Source organism: Ambystoma mexicanum, chromosome 1p (assembly GCF_040938575.1).
Source record: "Ambystoma mexicanum isolate Mex_15411 chromosome 1p, UKY_AmexF1_1, whole genome shotgun sequence".
Classification (NCBI taxonomy): Eukaryota; Metazoa; Chordata; class Amphibia; order Caudata; family Ambystomatidae; genus Ambystoma; species Ambystoma mexicanum.
This window is the reverse complement of record NC_090921.1, coordinates 779815456-779840559: the sequence shown is the minus strand read 5'-3', so window position 1 is coordinate 779840559 and position 25104 is coordinate 779815456. Positions and strand designations below refer to the sequence as shown.

At 46.6% G+C, this 25104-nt stretch overlaps 1 protein-coding gene across 5 annotated transcripts in view; it reads left to right on the top strand.

Moving 5' to 3' along the window:
• DENND4B (DENN domain containing 4B) overlaps positions 1–25104 on the top strand; it is a 2051633-nt gene that overhangs the window by 191226 nt on the left and 1835303 nt on the right. The window contains exon 1 of one of the 5 annotated variants that reach the window (XM_069651364.1): positions 14901–15015. The exons of the other annotated variants lie outside the window; for them this stretch is intronic. The gene's annotated coding sequence lies outside the window, so the exon portion shown is untranslated. Of the gene's footprint in view, positions 1–14900; positions 15016–25104 lie in introns of those variants that run through there. 5 annotated transcript variants of the gene reach the window in all.

Here is a 25104-nt window from a genome sequence, read left to right as displayed (position 1 = left end):
GGGGCCTTTTTATTGTTTCACCTTACTCTCCTTGACTTTTCTCTCTCCCCTCCACTTTTCCTTTCTTGTCAAAGGAGGGGGAGGGTGTTCTATCTGTAAAATGTCAAAACCCAACCTTGTTGATCTTGTGTACAATGTTTTCTTTACATTATTTTACAGTGTAATGCTCTTGTTATGTTTTTATAGATCACAATAAATAAATGCTTTAAAAGAAAGATAATGATTGTGGGACAATCGCCAGGAACCAATCTGTCTTTCAGCGGTAGCAGCGATAAGAAGCAACCTGACCACATTTATGATGTAAAAACAAGCTGATGTGAAAACATTGCGTTTGAAAATGAAACGACTCTGTCTTCTGACTAATGGAACATAGAAGACATGAAACAGACAGATTAATCGACCGCTGAGCGCAATTGGCGTTTCATGAAGAACGTATATAAAAACATTCCAAGCATGCAATGTTTGGTAGCTATAACTTCTATTGGAAAACAATAACAATATTTTTATGGACAGAATCTTTTCTTTTGAGCGTTATCTGAAAAATAAAAGTACTTGTTACATTGCAGACTATTGCTGTTTTCCTTGAAATCATTGTTTTGTTCTGTGATTTGTGACAAAAAAGAAAATGTTTGTGCTGTGAAGAGTATGTGTGTGTTTATCGTCATGGTTCTGCGTTAGGTAACGTTATGGCGTGGGTGATGACAGGGTTCGTTTGGCTACGCTGTCCACGAACGTCATGAAAATAGGTGTAGCATATCGTTTGGACAAGTGATGTCAGCTTGAGGGGCGGCTGATATGATTTAGTGCTGCAAGATCACTCAAACTTAGGGTGATTTATCCTTTCTGATGCAGCCTTGTATGTGAGATTACCTGGGGACCCAACGCAGCGGATACGTGATGAAATTAAGAGCTTACTCGCACATGCCCTCAACCAAGAATGGATTTGTGATGAAGAAAAAACCTTTCTTACTAAAGACCATCCGAAAATACCAGCTTTTTATATCCTCCTGAAGATGCATAAGAACATGACAAATCCACCGGGGAGGCAAATAGTTGCAGCGATTGATTCCATTTTGGAACCCCTGTCGGTCTATACTGAATTCTTTCTGAAGCTTTTGTAACCAATACAACATCTTATGTAAAGGACTCTACCAACATGATCAACATACTCACTACAATACCGAGAGGGAAGAACAATATTTTGGTCACACTGGATGTAGGGTCTCTATATACTTCGATCCCACAGCTAGAATGCTTGGACATTCTTGTCACTACTCTAGATACATGGAGTAGTCCTTTCAAACGTCCAAGCCCTTTCATTGTTGAGTGTAATAGGTTGGCCATGACCCAAAATGTCTTCCTATACAAGAAACAACTCTTATCAACCGGGGAAAGGGGTGAGCATGGGGGCCACATGTGCGCTTGATGTTGCCAATCTATATACAGGGACGTCATTTAGGGGTCGCCAGAGGTTGCAAAAGTGACCTCTGAGGTCACCCTTGCGACCTCTAAAAAAAGAAAAAAGAAACTTTTTTTTCTTTTTTGTTTTTACTGCAAGCCCCTGTGCTGTGGCCAGCACCATGTGGCTCTTTACTCCTGGAGTAGCTGGCTTTCTTGTTCAGGCCCCTTAAAAAAAGAAGAAAAATAAGAACAGGAGTGCCACAAGTCTAACACTTTCAGCACTGACCCTAAATACGAAAGGATAGGAATACCAAATAATGTGTCTTTCTGGAATTCTATACAATAATTGCTAGACTCATTAAAGGTTTATTTCAGGCACACTTCAGGGTGTGAGTCACTGATTTAGTCTGTTCTTAAACGCCTCAACTCAGCCTTTCATCCTTCTGAGGTCGAGAAATGAGTACCAACACAGGTTGGGTGATATTGGGTGAATACTTTTTCTATATAAAGCGCTTAAGCCTAAGTGCTATATAATAACACATCATTATCTTTTGGTCATGGACCCCTGCTTGCATTCACAGTCCTTTGGTAATATGGGCCTATACACACTGATCTTAACGATACATATGGCGATCCATTCTTGTATGAAATGTACATCACATTATAGTGATAGCATAACCATATTTTTCGTAGTGTACTATGCTGTGTGATGGCACTTCCTTTTTTGTCTACGGGTGAAAGGTCGTGTTCCATCACTTCACGCCATATCACATTGGGGTGGGGTCAAATGACATCACTTCCTGTGATGTCATCAGGGGGGGGGTCAAGGGTCATGTGATGTCACTTCCGCTACCCTTGGCATTTTGGTGAAATGACGTCCCTGTCTATATATGGCACATTTCGAAATGTTATGCATTTTTTCAATCTATAATCCCTGGGCTAAAAACATACTAATATGGAAACAATACATTGACAATGTTTTCTGTATCTGGTCTGGTAAGGAAACAGATTTACAATGTTTTCTGGGATGGCTGAAAAGATGTGATCACCTTAATTTCACAATGGATTTTGACCACCACAGTGTAAGTTTCCTGGATCTAAAAATCTATAAAAGAGATGAGGGGTGGGAGAAGAAGCAGCCCGGACAATGGGGACAGAGAGAGCTCACAGAGTGGGGAGCAGGAGAATGGACCCAGGGGCAAGACCACTAGACATCTTGGTTAAGATGCATAACTATAAGGACAAGGCGCAGCTAATGGGGGCGGCAAGACCAAAGGGCAAGAGTAGAGTGAGGGGGCACGGAGTGCTGATATACAAAGACCTGTCCCAAATAACATTAGCGAAGAGGCACGCCTTTAAACCGCTGACGGAGGAACTCGACAAGAGGAAACCAAGATATAGATGGCTCTACCCGAGGCAGGTCCAATTTCGCATGGGCAATGAAGAAAGGACAGTCGTCCAGGTGGAGAACGAGCTGAGGACCCTGGGAATGAGCCTGAAGGAATTGGGAAATGAGAACAGTGAAGCCCATCAAGAAGCAACAACGTCGGCAGCGAGACCCGGGTCACAGGAATGGATGACGAAAAAGGCACGAAAGACCTGAGGTGGAAGAGCGTGTAAGAAATGATACAGTTACAGTACTACATGGACTAGAATATAGCCTGATGGTCGCTAAGACGAGGTGGGGAGACGGCCGGGGGGTAGGGGGAGAGACCATGCACGGTTCACAAAGTGGGACCACGTCAAAGAACCTGGACGAGGATCCAGGGATTGTTGCATGGAGGCAACACAAAACCAGTCCGATGGGTGAGAGAGGGAGATATGGCTCAGCAAACCAGGGAACACGGTCAGTCCCAGAGAACATAGAGGGGCAGTTGTTTAAAGCGAGATGTATAAACTAAGAACATGGAATGTAAGGGGACTAAACAGCCCCAACAAGAGGGTAGCAATATTGAGAGAATTGGAGAAGCAGGGACCGGAGATGGTCTGTCTTCAGTAAACTCACTTGACAAGGGGAGATGAGGGTTTCTTGGGCAGCAGGAACTACGCACTGCAATACCACGCGACGGCAGGCTCCAAACATGCAGGGGTGGCAATCCTAATGCACAAAAGCAAAAATTGTGCAGTGAGGCGGGATGTGGAAAGGAGGTATGTGATGGTAAAAAAGAGGGTGAGGGGCCAGCTCTACAAATGGGCGTCAGTGTACGCCCCCATGAGGGACAAGAGGTATTCCTGGGAAGGTTTCTGGAAGAACTCAGGAACTTTGGAGAGGGGGAATTGATCATAGCCAGTGATTTTAATCTGGCATCAGACCCTGTGTGGGATAGATCATGGGGGCTCAGGAGGCATGCAACGGGGACGATGTTGAGGCATCTAGTGAACAGGCTCAAGGAGGAAGGGCTCTGTGATGTGTGGCGGGCAAGTCACCCTCAGGAAAGAGATTACACCTATTACTCCCATGTCCACAAGACCTATTCCAGGATAGATTATCTAATGGCAACACGAGGTATCGTACAGGTGACCAGTAGCATACAAACAGGACACATGACACTCTCGGACCACGTGCTGATTACGCTAGAGTGGGAAGGAGGTAACACCTGGTGGGCCACGGGGGCTGGAGGGGTACTTTATAGAGGCATCCAGGAGGCTCAGAGAAAGGCGGAGGGAGACGGAGGAAAGGTTGAAGAGAGAGATAAAGGCACTGGAGGGAAAACACAAAGAGAAAGGGACAAATAGAGTGGCTAAGAAATAGGCAAAGGTTTTATAAGCAGGGCAATAAGGTAGGAACAACACTAGCGAGACAGCTGATGGCCAAAGAACAAAAGGCATTTATGGATGCGCTGGAGGATAAGAATGGCAGGCGGGTGGGGGGGGCAAGAGAAATATTGTAAGGGACTTCTTTGCAGATTTGTATAGGGAGGACCCAGCGGATAGAGGAAAGCAAGACTATTATTTGAAAGGCTGGGAAGGAGCGGGGCTAGCAATTGAACAACAAGAGCAACTGGAAGAGCCCATAAAGGTGGATGAGGTGAGAAGGGCTATTTCCCGCCTAAAGATGAACAAGAGCCCAGGGGCAGATGGATTAACATCAATATTCTATTAGACATTTAAGGATCCGTTGGCAGGCATCCTCACGGATCTATTCAACTCTTTCCGCGAGACAGGAGAGCTCACTGTGTCCATGAACATAGCGCATATCACCCTGATCCCAAAAGTGGCGAAGAACCTGCACATGTGCTCCTCATACCGCCCCATAGCACCTATCAATGCGGATGCCAAGATTTACACCAGGGTGTTAGCGGCCAGGTTAGAAGGGATACTACCGGGGTTGGTGTTGCAGGACCAGACAGGTTTTATACAGGGACACAATACATTCAACAACATAAGGAGGGTACTACATGTAGTGGACAAAGCGGGGAAGGGGAAAGGGACCCCCACATGCCTAATGATGTTGGACGCGGAAAAGGCATTTGATCGGGTCAATTGGGCGTTCATGGAACAAATACTGCAGAAAGTGGGTATGGGACCAAACTTTGTGGGAATGTTAAAGGCGAACTATCAACACCTGCAAGCCAGAGTGAAATGGATCCAATCTTAATAAGAAGGGGGACGAAGCAGGGGTGCCCTCTGTCGCTGCTTCTCTTCGCTCTAGAGATGGAGCCATTTGCACATAAAGATAAGGGAGAACGAGGAGATCCGAGGGGTCAGCTGACAGGGACGCACCACAAGATGGGGCTGTTTGCGGACGATGTGATTTTAATGATCAGCGCCGGGGAAGTCACTGCCAGCGATACTGAGGGAAATCGGGGCATACTCTGAGGTGTTGGGCTTCAAAGTGAATCTCGAATGCCTCGTGTCTGTCTCTCTCTCTCTCTCTCTCTCTCTCTCTCTCTCTCATTCTCTCGTTCTCTTGTTCTTTCTCTTTCTCTTTCTCTCTCTCAATCTCCTCCTTCCTCTCTGAGTGGGCGGACCTCTCCTCTTCCTTCCTGGTCTCGACCACTCAACTCCTCCTTTTTGGAGACTTCAGCATCCACCTGGATGCTTCCTGGCCTTCCTCTGGACTCTTTTGCGACTCTCCATCTCTCTCTATTTTCCCATCTGGCCAGACTCTCTCTGCAGGGCACACTCTGGATGTTCGGATCTCCTCAGGCCATTTCCATGCTCCACTCTGCTATATCTGATACTCTCGATGTTCTTGCCCCTGTCATGAGGATCCGCCTGAAGCCCAAAGCCAATTGCAACTCCTGGTATGACTCAGACCTCGTCACCCTTAAGCACAAGTGCAGAGGGTGGCTGAGAGGAAATTGCGTGCTTCATGTACATCCTCTGACAATCCAGCCTGGCGCCTCCTCGAAAGGCAATACTGGCTCTCTGTCCTCAGCATGAAGAGAGCTCATATCCAAGCCCGCGTGTCTGCGGCATCTAACAACTCGGCTGAACTCTTTAAAACCTGCAAGGAACTGGCCAATCCTGCTGCAGTCTCTACCTCTCCTGTCCCTTCCTAGGCCCTCTGCATTGCACTGGCTTCTCATTTCATCTCTAAAACTCAGGACAACCTGTCCTCTCTCTCCTCCTCTCCCCTTCCTCCCTCTACTCCCTGCTCTTCCTCTGGCCCTTATTCGGCCACCTCTCCTCCCACCTTCTTTGCCTTTCCCCTGTTATTCCCAGACAAGGTTTCTAGACACGTCCGATCTATGAAAGTCTTGTCAAAACAGGTTCATCCCTGTTCCTTCAAAACCATCAAGGACCACATTGACTCCCTGGCTCCTGCTCTGGGCAACCTCTGCAACCACTCCTTCTCCACTGGAGTCTTCCCTTCCCCCAGAAGCACTCCCTCGTGCACCCTCTTCTTAAGAAACCCTCTGCCGACCCGTCCTACCCGGCCAACTATCGCCCAATCTCCATCACTCCTTTCCTGGGCCAACTCTTGGAAAGGCTGGCCATCTCCCAGCTCAATCTTCACACTGAATCTGTTGGTTGTCTCCATGATTATCAGTCTGGCTTCAGAGCTCCCAGAAGCATGGAAACTGCTCTCTTGAGCATCCGTGAATACCTGCTGTCCTACCTTGATTCCAACATCCCCTGTGTCCTCATCTTACTTGATCTCTTTTCTGCCTTTGACATGGTCAACCATGCCATCCTGCTCAACCCTCTCTGTGATAACCTGGGTATCACTGGTCAGGCCCTGGCGTGGCTGACTTCTTTCCTCTCTGGTCGACCCTTCCAAGTTCAACTTGGGTCCTTCCTCTCCTCTATCTCTACCTGTGGTGTTCTCCAGGGGTCTAACCTCTCTCCCTGGCTGTTCAACCAAAATCTGGCACTTGTTGCCCACCACATTGCCACACTCTGCCCCAACTTACAGTGCTATGCGGATGACACTCAGCTCATCTTCAGGCTACCCCAGCCATCTCTTCTCCCTCTCTCATCTCTGACTGTCTGTCCGCCATCCAGGAGCGGTGTGCCGCCAATGATCTCTGCCTTAATGCCAGGAAGACCGAGATTCTCCTCATCGGCACACCCACTCCCTCCTTTCCTGTCACTCTCTGGCCGGCCTCTCTTGGCCCTCTTCCTGCTCCCACCTGTGAGGCTGAAAACCTCTGGGTCATCTTCAACTTCACACTCTCCTTTCCTCGCATCTCTGACGTCTCTAAGAAGTCACACTACCAGCTGCACCTCCTCAGAGGTATTCTTCCTTTCCTCTGCTTCCCCCAGAAGCTCACTGTCTCCAGAGCTCTGGTTCTCTCTAGGCTGGACTACTGCAACAGCTTCTTTCTACATCTGCCTGCTTCTACTCTGCGCCCTCTGCAACTCATCCAGAACAGGACTGCGAGACTGTCCTTGGCCGCAAGCCCAGGGATCGTATCTCTCCAGGACTGAAATCTCTGCATTGTCTCCCAGTGGCTGCGAGGATTAAGTTCAAAACCCTCTGCATTGTCCACAAGGCCTTCTGGGGCCCGGGGCCTCAATACCTTTAACTCTCTCTTCCTAAATATCTTCCTTCTCGAGCTCTTCGCTCCTCCAGCTCCCTCACGGTCACTCGCTTCACCAAGCAACGAGTTGGTGGTAGATCTTTTTCTTCGGCTGGGGCCTCTCTCTGGAACAGCCTCCCTGAAACTTGAGGAGAATCATCTCTGGTTCCGGACGCACCTCTGAACCTTTCTCTTTGCTTCTGCTTTTTCTCCTCCTCTCCCCTGCTGACTTCCTGGCTGAATCTGATACTGCACTGGTTACCTGGCCACCTTCTGATCTCGGCCCAGCTCCCCTCCCCTGCCAGTTGCACACCTGCATTGCTTTCCTGGCAACCCCCGCACTTGGGGACTGTTTCTGTATCGCTACAGTTCCACTATCGGCACTTGACACCTGATGTCTGCACTTACCCTTGCACTTGCCACCTGCTGGCCGTACTTTTACTTATTATTTATTCTATTATCCCATGTACTGCACTGTCCCCCCCCTCCGCACTTTCCCACTTCCCCCTTCGCATGCACTTGCGCTATCTGAATGACACCTGCCCTAGTAGGATTATTGTCTGTCTTCCCTCTGTTCCCCCTCCCTTGCCTCGTTGCGCCTTGAAACACTTGTGTATAGGCGCGTTATAAATGCCAGATCATATCTGCATGTGATGTTCATTTGATGTGTATTCCCTCACATTGGAGGAAATGCGTGAGCCCCTATCTAAATATGTATTTGTGTCCATCATGTACATATTTAACAAATGTGGAGCACACAACCTTGTTTTAGTTCTTGATAAGTAGGTACGGGGTTCAAAATTGAGGGGAGCTGGGAGCTATTTAGCTTCTGCTTGTAGACAAGAAGAGCCTGGTTAGCTTGATACAAATCACTACCAGTAGCTACTTTTGGCTCCCCCTGCTAACTGAAACCTGAATAAACACACCTATGTAAATGTAACTCTGTGTATTTGGGACAATTTATAAATAAGCATTAGGACACCTATATATGACATTTGAAACATAAGGGGCCATAAATAGCGTACAAAAGGATATGTTTCAATCTTATGTGGAAGTTAGATTTGCGGAACGGTATGTACTAGCTCCCCAGTGGTAGCTCCTTTTTACTGGTTAATGCTGGATAACTAGGAGCTGCTTTTAGCTCTTGCTTATCCAATCTTAATTTTGATTCCTGAGGTATCTGTTTCCTGAGCCTATCTCTTTCATCTAATCTGATTTTAACTACTGTATTTGTATGAAGTAAGTTAACACACTGACACCATCCAGTACTGTTTTCTGTAGCTTAATAAGTGGAAGTTTCCTACATACTGTGTCGAATGCCCTTGAAAATTCAATTTAGGCTACTTAGAGGGGTGTATTATTTTTCTGCCTAGCAGTAATAGCAAGACTCTTCAGAATTAAAAGATTATGGTTTGTTGAGCATCCTCTCTAAATCCAATTTGTTGTACACTCAATGTATTATTCTCAGAAGCACATCGTTTTATTTTCCTGAGAACTATGGAAGCAAAAATTATTTACTAAGTAAATCAAGAACGGTAATCATCCTATAAAACTCTGGATTTTCACATTTGCCCTTTGTGTAGATTGGTACTATCAGTGCTTCGCACAAAGAGGCAGGTATTAAGCCCTCTGGCAATACGGCATTAACAATGGAATGGCAAAATACGACTAGAATTCTGGATTTTGCAGTAGCACCATATTCGTCGGGCCATCTGGTCCTGGCGATCGGGAACTGTTTATTTTCTTAATAGCCTTGGAGATATCTCCATGTGTAAATTGATGCATTGCCCTTCTTGGGTTTACAGCATACTTTACCAGTATTATACAATCATCACTGTTGCGGCACTGGGCTTGAAATTACTTCAAGGTATTTCCATCTATGGGCATTAGTAATCTTTTTGTCTCAACATCCATGATTTTATGTTATGCCAGAAGGCTTTCAAGTCTATTTTAGTTAGGATGCGTAAGATACTAGACCAGTGTTATGTTCTTATTCACTCGTTATAGTATGATATTATTTGAATACTTCTGCAAAACATACCTTTTCTTAGTTGCATAGTGCTCGCTTCTTTCATACATCCCCTTGAGTAGTTTTATTTCTTTGCAATCTTTTTTCATTAATTGGATGTTAGGGTCAGATAGCTTTCTATGGCCTTCCAGCAATGTATTGTGCTGGTTACTTTTCATATTTTTGAATTGAGTGGTCCAGGCAGGTACCTGGAATGCATATATTTTAGGATAATCTGTTTTTAAAGCTATTTTATTGAACCATGTATTGAGCATTTTTTATGTGTATACTTTAAAAAAACAATTACATTTGTATTACTCAACTTGGGAATGGCGCCCGGGCATTTACCTCAATTTTACTCAGCTTCCCCATTTCATTTATTTTTTGTATCTGACTTTTAATCCTTAATCTTAAGTATGCATGATTGCTGTAAGTATTACTTTTAACTTCCTGTATCGAAGTCTGATTCAGTCAGGAAAAAGTAGTCCAATGTTGAATAACGATCTTTATGCCCCCAAGTATACTGCGCCGGTAGGTCACCTGTGACTGTACCATTTAGTATAGTCAAGCCGTGGACAGAACCTAATTCAGTCCACAGCATCCCTAGCTTATTTGGGGTTTTTGCAGCATTTTTGACTGGGGAATTAAATCAAAAGAATAGTTACCAAAGTGCAAATTATCATTGAATCGTGTGTTCATATCACAACCACAGAGTGTAGGTACCCTTATTCCTTCCCTTCCAGCAATCCAATAATGCATTCAAATTGAATAACAGGGTTTTATGTTCTTGGGTATATATATTAATTATTAAACCAAATTTATTAACAGAACCATAATTAATTTTTATAATCATGGCTAACAAATTAGGATTAGTAAAACCACATAAAAAAAATGCGATTGAAGTTTATTTTTGATAGCCAAGACAAGGCCACCTTTTGGGTGACCAAGGCTACTCTGAGTGGCCAGATGTTGATTATAGTATATCCGTCTAGCCAAAAGTAATTACTCATCCAAGTTTCTTGTATTAAAAGGATACCATGATTTATAGATTTCTTAAATAACATTTACATTTCCTGTTATTTTAGAATGCCCCGCGAATTCCAAGAAAGGATGGAAGGAACATTGTTTTAAAGATCAGGAACCCTGCTTTCGCTTTGCAGATAGTGCTTAAGGGAGTCATGCCCAATCTTCTTTTTTGTGTGTTTTGTGTAACATAATTATCTGTAGAAGTAGTAACTTTTCTCCTGCCCTTTATTTTTGTATCACAAGAGATGTCTAAATCATTGTCACAAAACATTCTTTCTTTCGTCTTACTTAGCAGTACTTTTGAGTCACCATGATTTCTTTTGATCAGTGTTAAATCAAAACCCATTGCTCTAAGAGCGCTCAGGTTATCTCATAAAAAGCAGGAGATCAAAGGAGATGATAGCTATATTCTAGCTCGTCTAAAGCCGATAGAGCCTTGTGGAAGCTATCAGCTATATGAAAGCTGTTGTCTGTTAACATAGTTTTACTTTGGCCCTGCCAATTTGCATGACAGAGATTTCTGTTGGTCCTCCTTCAAATGTGTCATTTTCTTGCTATAAAAAGTTATTTGATGTTACCTCAATGTCATGACCTTTTATTCTCAGATGTTATATAAGTATCAAGCCCCCAGATGGTTTGCAGATCAACAGTTGGAGAATTTCTTGTTGTTGGACCTTTTTCTGTCTTGAACGAGAATTTTTCTTCTTTACTTTTTTTTCAGCCATTACATATTTATCCGTCCTCTCTTCTATTACCAATGGTTTTTGTTTTACCCTTTGGTAATGTTATTGCAATGTTATCGTTTTGATATTTAGTTATCTTCTTATACATCGTCTATCTTTTTCGCGTTTGATTCTCATTGTTGTTTACTTTTTGCAACTTTGCTTTTTCTGTTTTTCTTTTTTAGTTGTACCTTCTCTTGTGAGCTGATCGAAGCTAGGTAGCTGATTCTCTGGTAGCATTTTAACCTCCAGGGTTTCCATGAGCATTTCTTGCCTTGAGAGGGCCTTCACCAAGTCGGTGATGGATCTTAGTTGTGAATTGAGATCTGGTAGCCCTCGATCTTCTAGATTTGGTTCAGTGACTGTTTGCATGATGAATTCTGAATCAGAACCTTCCGGAAGTACGTTTTTTTGTATGAGGATTTGATTTAAACTGGAATTAATCAATTCAAGGGTAATTCCTTGTTGATCCACTTCCATTTTAAGCTGTTCATAAAGTTTTACTGAGGATTTCAAGACTAGATTAAGGGCTCTGAGGGTGGAGGGAGTTGGAGCTTTTGGACAGCCAGTTGTCACATGATCATCGTAAAGATGTGAGAAAGATGGGGATCGTAACAATCAAGTCAATAAAGCCATTTTTTGAGAAATCAGAGTGATCGTCATTAGAATTATCAATTGCTTCATGGGAACTTTCCATGGTTTTGTTTTCAAGATTATGCTGTCTAAATTAAGAATTCTTATCCTTTTCTTATTCCCATACTCATGTATCTTGGTAAATTGGGAGGAATCGTCCCCACTACCTCTTCAGTTGTCCTATTCTGAGTGGCTTCTTCCGATTGAGCACAGCATATATTTAGAGATGATGGTTCAGAGTGGTGTCCGGTAAGAAAATGAGTAGTTTTAAATTGTGCTGTAACAATGAGTGCCTGGGAGCTTGTCTATATCCATTTTCTTTCTTTAGAAAAAGTCAAGTCACCCCCTGTACTGTACACAGACTTCTCAAGTAATAGTAGGGCATCAACATCCCCCGGAGATGTGTCTGGGCCATTTCTCAAATTATATCTTGTCATATTGCTAGAAATATACAATCTCAAAGATGGTTTTAATGCGATTTCAGCAGATTGAATTTACCTCCATTTCCCTGTTTCCCTGCTTTAAAAGCAGTAGTTGCACTTGGCAAAAACGACCACAGCAGTAGTAATTAAGTTATTTGCAGCCAATGGAAAAATGCTCCTACCTGTTCCTACTCTGAGCAGAACACCATGCCATGACCGTTCTCTCTCAGCTGACGGCAGTCATCCAACAAGGTCTGTAATCTTAAAGGCACCAAAATAGCAGGTGCTTCAATAGATTTGTTTAGGCTATCATTATTTAGCATTCTAGGACTTTTAGTTTTACATTCAGGATGTGAAAGGGAAATTCTTTCAGCTTAACATGTTTTATGAGCATTTGTTGATTTACTATAAGATGTGTGTATTGTTCAAGTAAACACTGTAAGACTATTATTGTAGGCCTAGAAGCCAAAACCTAAATATTTGTAGTAGATAGAGCTCGGATGATATGTAGGTGAGTGCCTAAATCACAGTGTGTTCACTGCTTAACCAAAGTGTGTGATCTTACTGTGAAGTGGAGCCCTTAGAAGTAGTTAAGTTCACGCTATTAAAAAAGACTGTCTTTCAATGGAGCAGACATCATGCTTTTAGGGACAAAAGGGTAGCTCTGTGTGCGCCTCTATTACTGGCCTCTGAGGGCATCACCTACAATTGCGTAATGTTCACTACACCAGATATTATAGAATAGCAGATAGACCTTAATGTCCTGCCTTGTTGCTTCCAGTCAATGAAGTAGCCTAGTCCGTTCACAGTACTAATCCAAATGAGAATGATTGAAGCTCATTGCTATGGCTGGTTTTGCTATGTTATTGAGTCTGCATTTCACCCTCCTGCCCCCTTTTTCACAGTTTATTTGAGCTGTGCTTCAGGATCTTGAAGTGGTGGGGTAGGGAGATAACAGAGAAGCAGGGCAACAGTATTTTGCTACTGTGTTCATGTATGCAGTTCTGAAATGTTAAGGCTGATTGTAGTGTGTAAGCTTTAGATAAGCTGTGACTGGTCTAGGGTAGTGGCTGTGTGCTCCAGGTTGGTGATATAAAGTGTTTGTGTGGTTGTTTGTCAGAGTGGTGTTTAAGGCGTGTGGAGAATTCTGTTGGTGTAACTGTGGTGGGTTAGTGTGGTGTTTGGGCAAATTTAGTGTAGATATTTTGTCCTCTGTCATGCACGTTTCACTGTGTAATCTCTAACCGCCCTTCTGGTGCCCACTGCCACCTCAAAGACACTGCAACTGTAGTGCCACTCAGTCCAACAAGAGGTTATTGTACAATGCAGCTGGATATGCACCATTACCTCACATCCACCCTTGTCTTGTCTCAGTCCTTACTAAATGGAGGCTCTGTGCCTTCCCAGACAGAAACCAAGGAAGTGGCCATACATTTCAGCCATTTTACCCTACTCCCTAACGAGATTATAACGTTATTCGCCTCCTTGTCCTTTGTCTGTGTTTTCTGTATCCATGAAGACACCATCAAAGAGGCTAGGACCAGGAGGATACCAGTTCCAGGTGTATGTTTAAGAAAGGTGAGAACCCCATAATTCCCACACACCCTCCACCTTCCCTTTACCCATGTGCAGGGATGTACAAACACAAGCAGAAGTGGATGTCTGGCGGGGCTTTAAACTCCCCTTAGTGGGTAGAGGAGAATATATGGACATTGTCGGCAGGGGTGGACTGGGAACTAAAAGAGGCCCTGGAAATAATTACTGGGGACCAAAAGAGGCCCTGGAAATAATGTTCAAACTGGCCCTACATGACACATTTTCAGCAAGCCCAATACTTTTCCTATGAGAAAATGTAAAAATACCACACAAAAGAGGCCCAGGGTGCAGAGGCCCACCGGGAAATCTCCAGAGTTCCCTATAGGCCAGTCCACCCCTGATTGTCGGCAACTTAAGGTGGTTTCTGTCTGTGAATGCCAGGAGCCTTTACTTAGTAAATACTGTGACGAGGCAGGTGGACTGGGAGTAATGAGGATGACCTTATGCTATCTGCTATGAACTACCAATTGACAAAGCCAACCACAGCATTACCATGGCGGCATGTGCCATGCAAATGTGGATTTTGTATTTAAAACATAATGTTTTTGCAATAAAACTGTCCCTGCTAATTTGACACTAGTTCGCACGATCATTTCTTTTAGGGCAAAAGGAACCGATGGCGGTTAATTTGCCCCCCATATACAGTCGCTGAAAGAAGACCCTCCCCTACCATTTGACACGTTAGACGCCCAACGTCCCTTTTAGCCCCCCGTTTCGGTCTTGTTACGCCCCTGCTGGTGAGGGGGTTGTGCTGAATGGATGCACAGAGACTGACTGGTGAGCGAAATCTGAGTGCTCAGATAACATGTTTTGAGGCTTAACCGAGTGCATGCGTGGGGTGTGGTGAGGGAAATCTAAGTGGATGCACGGGGTCGTGTTAGTTATGGAATTACTCGGGGTGGAGTTGAGACTCGTGAAAGTAGTTTTGCAGTGATAAAATCGAGGAAGTGAAATCCACGCCTGCGTGGGCGATCTGACTTCCTCAGATCACACCAATATTACGATGTTGGCTCGGTTATTGGCCTGATTTTGTCACATCCTTCCCCGCACAGGCAGGATGATTGGTACCCGGTGTTTGTTTGCCCGAGCACTGGCCACCCACTTCCTGAATATCTGTGTCACTTTCTCTGAGCTCCCTACAGCTGCAAGCACGGAGCTTGCCACCACCAGGACCGCTGTCGGATCCTGGAACCATGCCCTGGATAGTTGGCTCCGCACGCGTCTTCTAAACGACACCGGTGACATTTCTGTTTATTCTTGTTGGTTTCTGTTAGGTCTGCTTCCTGCTCTTCACTGTGCCCTCAGGAAACCGCCCCTTTTAGGCCCTTCCTAATTTCATCGTTTTCTGTGCCTAATAAGCGTGCGGGTTAAAACGTCTATTTGATTCTCAAAGATAAACAGCCGGGCTGCGCTGGTTAACGTCATTCAGCGGGGAGGCATCGTGGGCCCCCGAATTTGAAAGTAGCCCATATCTTACATTGCCCGAGATCTACAGTACAGTGGGGTCCGCAAGCGTGAACAGCGAAGGCAGAAGTTAAATTATGGAGCGTCTAATGCGCGCGGTACAAACTGGTCAGCTTCTAGGCGCAGAACTGGTTATGTGGCAGTGGACAAGGACAGACCTAGGGGTTACCGAGGGTGGATGGTTTTCAGAGCTTATTTACACGAACTTGCAGAGCCTATTCTAGAATGTGGGGGTGCTCCGCTCACACTCTTCTATTTGGGGCTGGAGATCTGGTAGATTGCTGGATCAGAGGTGCCTTGGTGCGTGCGAGGGGCATTTATCCTGCAAAGGTTGGCGTCATTGCAGTACACTCATAAGAGCAGAGGCGGATTTAGCACTTGTTTCATGGACAAAGAGCGAGCAGGCCCTGCCTTGACCTGGTGACACCTTCAAAATCTCTTCACACCAGCAACAACACACACGACCCATCCTTCCTTGCTGGCAGTCAGGTGAAGTGGAATAACAAAGAGCAGTCTTAAGTGCTCGCTCACAGGGCCTGGCTAAGCATGTTTCATGGTTCATGGGGGCCCATTTCAACATGAAGCCCCCCCTTGATTACAGTTTGGGGGGGGAAGGGGTGACACACTCTGGCTCCCTTGGGCTTCTTAAATAACAATGCTCTTTGATCTGAAGGGCTACGGAGCCAGAGTGAGCACACAAACTAAACTGCCACAAAAATAGTAATTGATCTGTCAGTAAGGCACTAAAATAGATGAAACCAGAGCAAAAGTGGCGATAGCACTGCTGTGTGTTGGGTGCTATCAAACGCCGTTCTGTAACCTGCTGCAAAGCACACATTTAAGTCTTCAGTTAAGGTGATAACAGCCGGGAAAGGGCAGCCTGTAACATGCACACAAGGCAAAGTGCATATTTAATTACATAAAATTAAGAAATATGTTGCTGCAAGTAGACAAAATAGGGGTCCTTTCCCTGATGCTCTTGAACACATACACAGAACAACACAATTACAACACTGAGACTGTTAGGCAAGCCATACGAGGAACTGATATGTTCTAATTTGTACTCGGGACCTGTCCAGCAAAAAATATGCAGAACCCCAATTTGCACACTATGTAGTGTCATGATAAGAAAGCACATTACAGTATATAACATTACAAGCACTGTTATCAGTACTCTAGGACACCATTGGTAAAGACATTAGAATACGTTTTCACTTGTAAGCCAAGAGAATAATGTGCTGTGCAATATATAAATATCCACTATTATTAATATGCAACAACTCAATAGTTTAGGTAAACCATGAGGGTTTTTTTTTCAATTGCTAACTAAATCACTTCTAGTGACACCCAATGTCAGCTGATGAGGAACAGTGAGATTAAATGATTTGCCGAGGATCACACATTTTGTTAAAGGGGTGAAATTAATATTTGGACTCAGGCTGGGATTAAGCACTTCACATCTTCCCAGTGATGGGTCACAACTATTATTTAAGGTTGAGTTTCCAAAAACAAAATCATTCTTTGTTTCTATCAATGCCTTGAAAAGTACACAAATCACATAAGAAAGCAATCTGACATCATATGCATTGTTATAAAAATAGGTCAGGCAAAAAGACATGTATAGCTTTATATTGCTCCCCCCACCCCTCCAGCCCCCCAGGATGCATGATTGCAGTAGAAGCCTGCAAAGGACCATGGACCTAAAAACAATATAATTTGATTTTAAAAAAAAGGTATTCACAGTGAAAGAGAATTCAATATAAGACGTTATACTCCCCTTCCATTTATCAACCACCAATTGCATCTTCTAAGGGACAATAGTCCTTAACCAAGCGCTTCTGTGTCTGGATCATCAACCTCTAATCCGTTTATTGAAATGAGGTTGACACAAAGCTGAACCTGGGGATGCTGGGAGAGCAGTGAGAAAGGCACTGTGCTTTGAACTATTACATGAAAAGTGTGAGCTGAGAAGACTTTGGACAGCTGATCCTGAGTCAGAGGGACAGTCCTGCAAAATGCTGGATGATTGGCCACCCTATAGACACACCCAGCCCTGTTCGCCGAACGTGGGTTTCATCTGGGTTTGGTAAGCTGGCAACTTGGTATAAGGTGAACACGGAGAACTCGCACAAAGGGGATTTTCGTTAACCATGTGGATCTTTTTGGCCCATTTCAATACAACTTTATCCAAATGGCTGCATTTTAATTGTTTCCCTGTTCATTCATCTATTGCAGCTGTGAACTCGGGTAGGTGGGCAGCTAGGGCAAGAATCTGCTGACCTCACAAATATGCTCCCCTTTTAGCCCTTGCCTCTTGCTTTCTTTTCCTTTGACAAAGCATTTTCACCCCTGCTTTCCTTACTTGCAATTTCCTCTCTACTATCCTACTCTTTCCTGCTCTTTTTGAACACTACGTCATCCCCTGTTCTTACCTCATTTCCATAATACTCCTCTTGCCTTTTCTTTCTCCATTTCTGCCAAAGGTTCTTGGTTATAAAAATCCTGCTCTCTTCCACTTTTTGTAGCTATTCCCATACTCACCTGCCTTCCATCACTCCATTTTCCCCTCCCTCATTTACCCACGTCATACTAGTTGCCTTTACATTGCTGCCCCTTACACTCCCCATTCACCCCCCTCACTCAAGTGCCTCCCTTCCCACCTGCCCTGCTCACTCTTCATTTCTCCCTGACTCTTTAGAACTCCATTATTCCCTAAAGTTCATCATTGTGCAACTCCGCCCACTCTACGCTCCGCCTCCATGACCCGCCCACGGGGGCCCTCTGTCAGGTTTGCCCAGGGGGCCCTTTGCCTTAAATCTGCCACTGCATGATAAGAGTAGGAAGACCCCTCTAGTCCAGCAAAGCACTGCTTTTTTTCCTGTCAGGGTTTCTTGAGCCAGTGGAACCTTCTCAACAGTAGTGTTAGTATGGCCAGGTGTTTATTTTAAAAGCCTCAGGACGCCCAGTCACATTTTTTGAGTTGTCCGTTTCGTAATTTGGGGGCTAGAGTTGCATGACATTTGCATTGTCGTTTGGGACTGATACGTGTCTCTTACAATTGTGACCCGTAGGTTAGAAGAGCTGTCTGAACGGAAAACATTTCTGTACCGTTCCCCCTCTGTGCCTTGCTCGTGGCGCAGCAATAATCACGCGGACGCGGAGCGTTAGCAGGGTGCTTCTAACTTTATTAACCTCACACGTGAAACTAAACTTTCCCCGCCCTCCCGCGTCACTTCCCTTTCCTCCTCCTCCCAGTCCCTCCCGCCCACGTTGCCCTGGGAACGTCAAAGTGACATCTCCCCCCTTTTTAAACAGTTACCAAACGCTTTGCAACAGGTGGCGGTCTGGTGAGCCTCTAGTCCATTTCCTCGATCCACCGACTAGGTCTGTTCCGGGCTCGCTGCGGTCGTGCCGGTCCTGGTCTCGGCGAGGTTCCACCTTCGGCATCTCCTTGTTCTCCCCCTGATTCAGATTCTTCCGGGTCCCACAAATTGCCTGCACATGGGTCATCGGACTCAAATTCTCGGGGAACTTGCACTCTTCCACTTGGGCGTCGTGTCTCGGTTGGGGGGAAGTTCCTTGAAGTGAGACGAGTTTCGAGTAACAGATCCAGTTGGCCCTTGTGCCGTTATCATTGACCCTTTCCTTTGTGTGACGAGAAGGGGCACTTCTCCGAAGGCTGCGGTGTGCTTTTGTGTCATTGGTTGACGAACTGCTACCGCATCACCCACTGCGATCGCGGACGGTAGTGCCCTCCGCCGGCTTTCTGCATACTCTTTCATCCGAGCCTTGGCGGCCCCATCTCACTCACGGACTTCTAGGTCCATCACTGTCCGTGGGTTGAGCCCTTCAGCTTGAGGAATGCGTGTTTGAGTGTTTCGTCCGAACATGAGTTCAGCCGGGGTTTTTCCCGTTGTGCTATGAGGCGTCCCCCGATAGTCCCTCAACAGTTGATTCAGCACTTGTTCATACGGTTGTTCTGTTAGGCGAGCAACTTGCAGGGCTCGTTTGAGATTGGCCATGAACCGTTCAATGATTCCATTGGCCTGGGGCCACAAAGGAGTAATCTTCCTGTGATGAAATCCTAAATACTCTGCAAATTGGGCGAATTGATGCCCGCAGAAAGGGGGCCCATTGTCAGTTTTGAGCAACTTAGGTACTCCATAGGCCGAGAACGTGTGGTCCAGTGCTGGGATCACGTGGTGAGCGGCCGTGGAAGAGATCAGCTGCACATCGAGATAGCGTGCGTATTCGTCCATCACAGCTAACACAAACCCCCGCCCCTTCGAAGGGTCCAAAGAAGTCAGCTGCAACTGCCTTCCAAATGTTATGCGGAAGCTCTGACATGCGTAGCGGTTCGGGGTGTCGGTTTGGTGTGATCGGGCAACAGGTGGGACATGCTTTGAGTGCTGCCTCTACCCGGGCATCCATGTTCGGAAACCATACCTTTTGTCGGAGCATGCGCTTGGTTGAGACTATGCCTCTATGAGTTTCATGGACTAATTTGATCACTTTTGCTCTCATGGCCTCCGGGATCACCAGTTTGCAGTCCTTCAGTAGTAGGTGATCGTCTGACACCGCCAGTTCTTCCTTCACTAGCAGGAGCTGCTCTACATCTTCCCTCATTTGGCCTCCCGCCACTTTCCCTCTTTCTCTGGCTCTTCGCCACTGCTCAGACTCTAGTCCTTCACATATGATGCGGCAGGCTGGGTCATTTTCAGTTTCTCAGGCGAGTTCCTCCAAATTGACCCCCTCCGGTGTGGTCTGATGGACCTGATACCTTAAGTATCGGTCAGCCGCTGATGGTTCTGGTGTACTCTCTCCCCTTGGTCTTCTCGACAAGAAGTCGGCAGGGTTGTCACCTTTCCCTGGCCTGTGGATAATGTCGAAGGCGTAGTCTTGGAGTCTTAACCCCCATCGGGCAAACCGCGGAGGCATTTTGGCTTGCGGGTTGCCATAGAGGAATAGCAGCGCCTAATGGTCTATGACGACTTGGAATGGTTTTCCGTACAGAAACAGATGGAAATGCTCACACGCCCATACAACGGCTAGTCCCTCCTTCTCCGCTTGGGAGTACGCCTGCTCGCTGGTGGATAGGCTGCGGCTGGCGTAGGCCACTATGTGCTTCAGTGAGGGGTCTTGTGGATCGTATTGTGCAAGGATGGCCCCCAGCCCTATGGTGCTGGCATCAACTGTTCGTTCCGTCGTCCTGTTGGAGTCGTAATACGCCATGTTCTCTGCCTTCGCGACGCTCTCTCTTATTGTTTCAAAAGCCTCCTGACAGTCACTGGACCACTCAAACTTTTCATCCTGATGGGTTAGTTTCCGTAGTGGCTCGCTGACTGAAGCAAAGTCCCGGATATATCGGCTGCAATAACTGGCGAGGCCCAGAAAGGACCGTAGCTCAGACACAGTGGTTGGGGCCGCTGTATCATTCAGGGCTGACACTTTGTCTGGGTCTGGGGTCATCCCTGATTCAGAGAAGACATGACCGAAGAATTTCAGGGTTTTCTTCCGAAACTCGCACTTGTCCTTGTTTAACGTGAGATTAGCATCATGTAGTGCCTTGCACACTTTCATGAGGGTTTAATCGTGTTTGTTGACGTCAGTTCCGAAGACTAGAATGTCATCTGAATAGTTGAGGCAGTTCGGGATGTGTTTGATTATGTTGTGGACTTCTGCTTGAAATGTTTCTGCTGCCGAGGACACCCCAAAGCTTAATCTTTTGTACCTGAATAGGCCGACATGAGTTACGAATGTGGTTATGTTGCGGCTCTCGGGATGTAGTACCAGCTGGTGGTACCCCTTCTGTAAATCCAGTGTGGAGAAGACTTTTGCCCCATTCAGTAGATGAATCATGTCAGTGATTCGGGGTGCCAGGTATCTCTCCCTTTTGATGGCTTGATTCGGGCGTCTCATGTCGACGCATAGTCTAATGGCTTCGAAACCCTTCTTTGGGACTGGGACGATTGGAGAAACCCACGTGGTGGGTCCAGTGGCTTTTTCAATAATGCCCTGTTATAGTAGCTTTTGTAGCTCGTCCTCCACCTTCTTTTGAATGTTGACGGGGATTCCGCGGTATGGCTGGGCTACCGGGCGTAAAGGAGTTATCCACGTGGAGTTTGATTTGCCTGTTCCTAAGCTTTCCAATTCCTTTAAATATCTTGTGGTAGAGGTTATTTATCATTTCCACTGGGTCTATGTACTTGTGGACCATTATATTGTAAAGTATGTGTATTAGGCCCATGTCGGCGGCTGCCTTAAAACTCAGAACACATCCGCTGTCCGTCTCGGTGGCCAGAACGTGTATCAGGACCCTCATTTCCTGCCCCTTGTATCGACAGAGCCCACTGAACTGTCCCAGGCATTTCAGGGGTGTCTTGGCTCCGTAGGCGTATATGTCAACCATCGCCGGCTGGAGTGTGGGCTTCTGGATTAGTTCTGAGTATATTTTTTCACTTACCACGTTGACAGTGGCACCGGTGTCTGAGGAACTCCGTTGGTCGTTCTTGTAGCTTGATGATGAGGGTCGGGCTGTGAGCAGTCGCTGTGGGATTCTCCTGGGCGTAGACGGATGCCTTCCTTTTTTGGTCACTCCCTGACGAGCTGGGATCCAACTCGGTAGGGGATTGCTCTACCAGATAGCGTACATGCCGTCTTGATCTTCGTTCAGGTCGTGCCCGCATCACAAATCTCCTTCGCTCTCCCCTTCTCTGTCGTTCTTCCCCCCGAGTCTGTCCTTTTGTTCACTTGGGGGCTGATTCTGGGTATTGGAGGTGCTTGGGGCTGGGTTGATATGGGGGTCCATCCAACATCAACTTTTGGTGCGAGACGTGTTGTCTCGGGGGCGCTCCCTCCCTCGGTCTCGGAATAGCCTGCACACCGCCTTGAAATGTCCTTCTTCTCCGCAAGACGTGCAGCGTTATCCAACGGCGGGGCATGTTCCTTCATGGGGATATTCGAATCCGCACTTGTAACTGAAGAGTTCTTCTGATCTCTTTTCTTGCTGCAGTCTATTTAGGGTCTCTCCGGCAGTGGTGTTTCCGAAACTTTCCGCTTGAGTCAATAGCCCTTTCGACCCTGGCCAGCGCTAGGATTTCTTCGAGTGTGCGGTATTTCTGGAGCAGTTTCCTGCGGAACACTTCAGACTCGAACCCAGATGTGATTTGTAACCTGAGGGCCTCGGTATTTGAATAGTTTGCGAAGTAGCAGTGTTTCAGCTTAGTGCATAATCGCATCACATAGGCGTCCATGGTCTCCCCTTTTTCCTGTTTCGTGCTGTGGAACAGGTGCCTTTCGTAGTCAACGTTGGTGTGCGGTTCGAAATAGGCCGCCAACGCGTCTTTGCGATTTTGTGTAGAGTCTATGGAATCTTGGGGCATCTCATCAATGATGTCGAGGGTGGCGGATCCTACAGCCAACTTCAGTAGGCACACTTGTCTCGCGTCCGCGACTGGCCCTATGGCTCCCATGTAGAGATAAAAATCCCTGATCCATTTGGTCCATCTGGGACCCATGTTGCTCGTGTCCGTTACGTCAAATGCACCTGGCATTTGGGCTGCTAGTGTGTCCGGCAGTTGATATGGCACGTGATCAGGCATTGGGGCAAATGGCGCTGGGGGCCCATTTCCTTGAGCTTGCGCTCCTTGCCCGTCGTCTTGATCCGACATGTTAATAGGAGTGTGTCAGTGTTCGGGGTTCAAATTTGTTGGGATGTCCTCCTTCACAGGTGTTGGATGGACGCCTGGTAGGGCACGAGCACCATCCACCTGTCTTTCCCCTCTGCAGGGTGTTTGCAGCACCACCTGCTGCGTTCTGTGTCCTTTGGTGTGTGTTAGTGTGCACACACACTCTGCCCTGCCCTTCCCCCAGTCTTGTGTGGGTCTGGGGTGCCACCTGGGGTCACTGGTGCCTCTCCCCGTGGTGCTAGGGTGGTGTACGTGCTTCTCTCATGAAGCACGTGTTCTCCGGTGGGGCCGTACCTTGTCTGGGTCTCCTCATGCGGGCGGGGCTCCTCGCTCCTCTTCCAGCATCTGCATCGCAGTAGAATCACCGTAGCGGCCCGGGCGAGGTGTGGCTCGTGGGCTGGGCTCTCCGCTTTGACTCACCGCTGCAGCCCGGGTGAAGCGTGGGGCACGGGTGGGGCTCCCTGTTCCCCCGTGTGTTTCACTCGCCTCGGCCTGAGGCTGTGCGGCGGGTTTCAGCAATGGGCGCCCATGCCTTCGAGCGCTCTGCCTCCTTCGGGGATTCGTGGTGAGGGGCCTGGTCGCGTCGCTCTCACCCAGAGAGGCGGACGGCCCCGAATCCCACCTTTGTCGCCATTGTACCGTTTCCCCTCTGGGCCTTGCTCGTGGCGCAGCAATAATCACGCGGAGCATTAGCAGGGTGCTTCTAACTTTATTGAGCTCACACGTGAATCTAAACTTTCCCCGCCCTCCCGCATCACTTCCCTTTCCTCCTCCTCCCAGTCCCTCCCGCCCCCGTTGTCCTGGGAACGTCAACGTGACAGTTTCTTTAGTCACGAAAACTATTGGCGGTTAGTAGGTTGCTATTGAAGAGTATGCTCAGTAGCATTTACAAGGCTATATGTTATGGCAGGGGTGACTTTATGGCGTGTGACATGTCGCTGAAAGCTCTGACGGGGGTTTCAAGAGACGTAGTTAAGGCACCTAGTTTAATAGAATGACACATACTTGTATATCGCTAAGTATGGAGCCTCTGGTACAAAAAATAGTTTCAGGTGACCAAACAAAGTGGGCCTCTGTCACAAATTGCATTTTATGACACTTCAAGGCAAACTTTATTTTTTTCAAAGATTCTTTTTATTTGTATTATTAGTGCAAGCTTCAAACATAGCGTCAGACATCGTTTAGAATGCTCAATGCTTAGTTACGAAATTAAGAAAACAAATAACAATAAAACAGAAAAACAGTCCTTGGGTGGGGGGGGGAACCAAGGAGACAGCTGACTGCACATTATTCTATATTTAGGGAGAGGCTGCACATCCGAGTGTTCGGTCAAGGTTCTCCTGTGGTGGAGGTTCGGGAGAGGGCTTGGGTTCAGGGGTACAGAACGTCCTCCAGGCACCAGCTCGGTAAAGGGGCTCTCGGTTTATGCGCTCTGCCCTCTGATTGGCTCTTTAGTCCTGCTTCGCCATCCAGCGAAGGGTTGGGGGCATTCTTGCCACTCCTGGGAATTGCTTCGTATAGTCCAGGAAGGGTGCCCAGGTGTGATAGAACTTGCTCCTGTTTCCAAATCGGAAGGCTGTAATTTTTTCTGCTGCTACTATGTCCCAACACTTAGACCACAACATTGGTATTGCCGGGCCTTCAGGGTGTTTCCATAGCCTTGCTATTGCTATCTTCGCCGCTGTGAGTAGATGCGAGCACAGGTGTGCTATACAGCTGGTTAGCGGAAATTGATCTTCATCCGTGGCTCCCAGTAGGACTATTCCTGGGTTCCATGGGATCGAGAGGCCCGTAATCGATTTGATTTGTTCCAGAACTTCTTTCCAAAACTGTGCGGCTTTGGGACATGACCACAGGGGGTGAAACCCTGTGCCTGTGTCCGAGCATCCTCTCCAGCATTGTGGAGGAATTGTGGGATTACATTTGTTGAGGATCTCCGGTGTTAAGTACCACCTGTAGCAAACTTTAATTGCCCCTTCTTTGTTGGTTACACACTTTGAGCTTTTGTGCACTTGGGTCCAGATGCAGCCCCACTCCTCCGGTCCGATGTCTCTGCCTATGTCCTTATCCCATTTCAGCATGCAGACCTCTTTTTTGCTGGGATCTGTTCTGTCTAGGAGCCTGTACAGGGTGGATATTTTCCCTGAGCGGGGTTTGATGCGAGTGTTTGCTCTA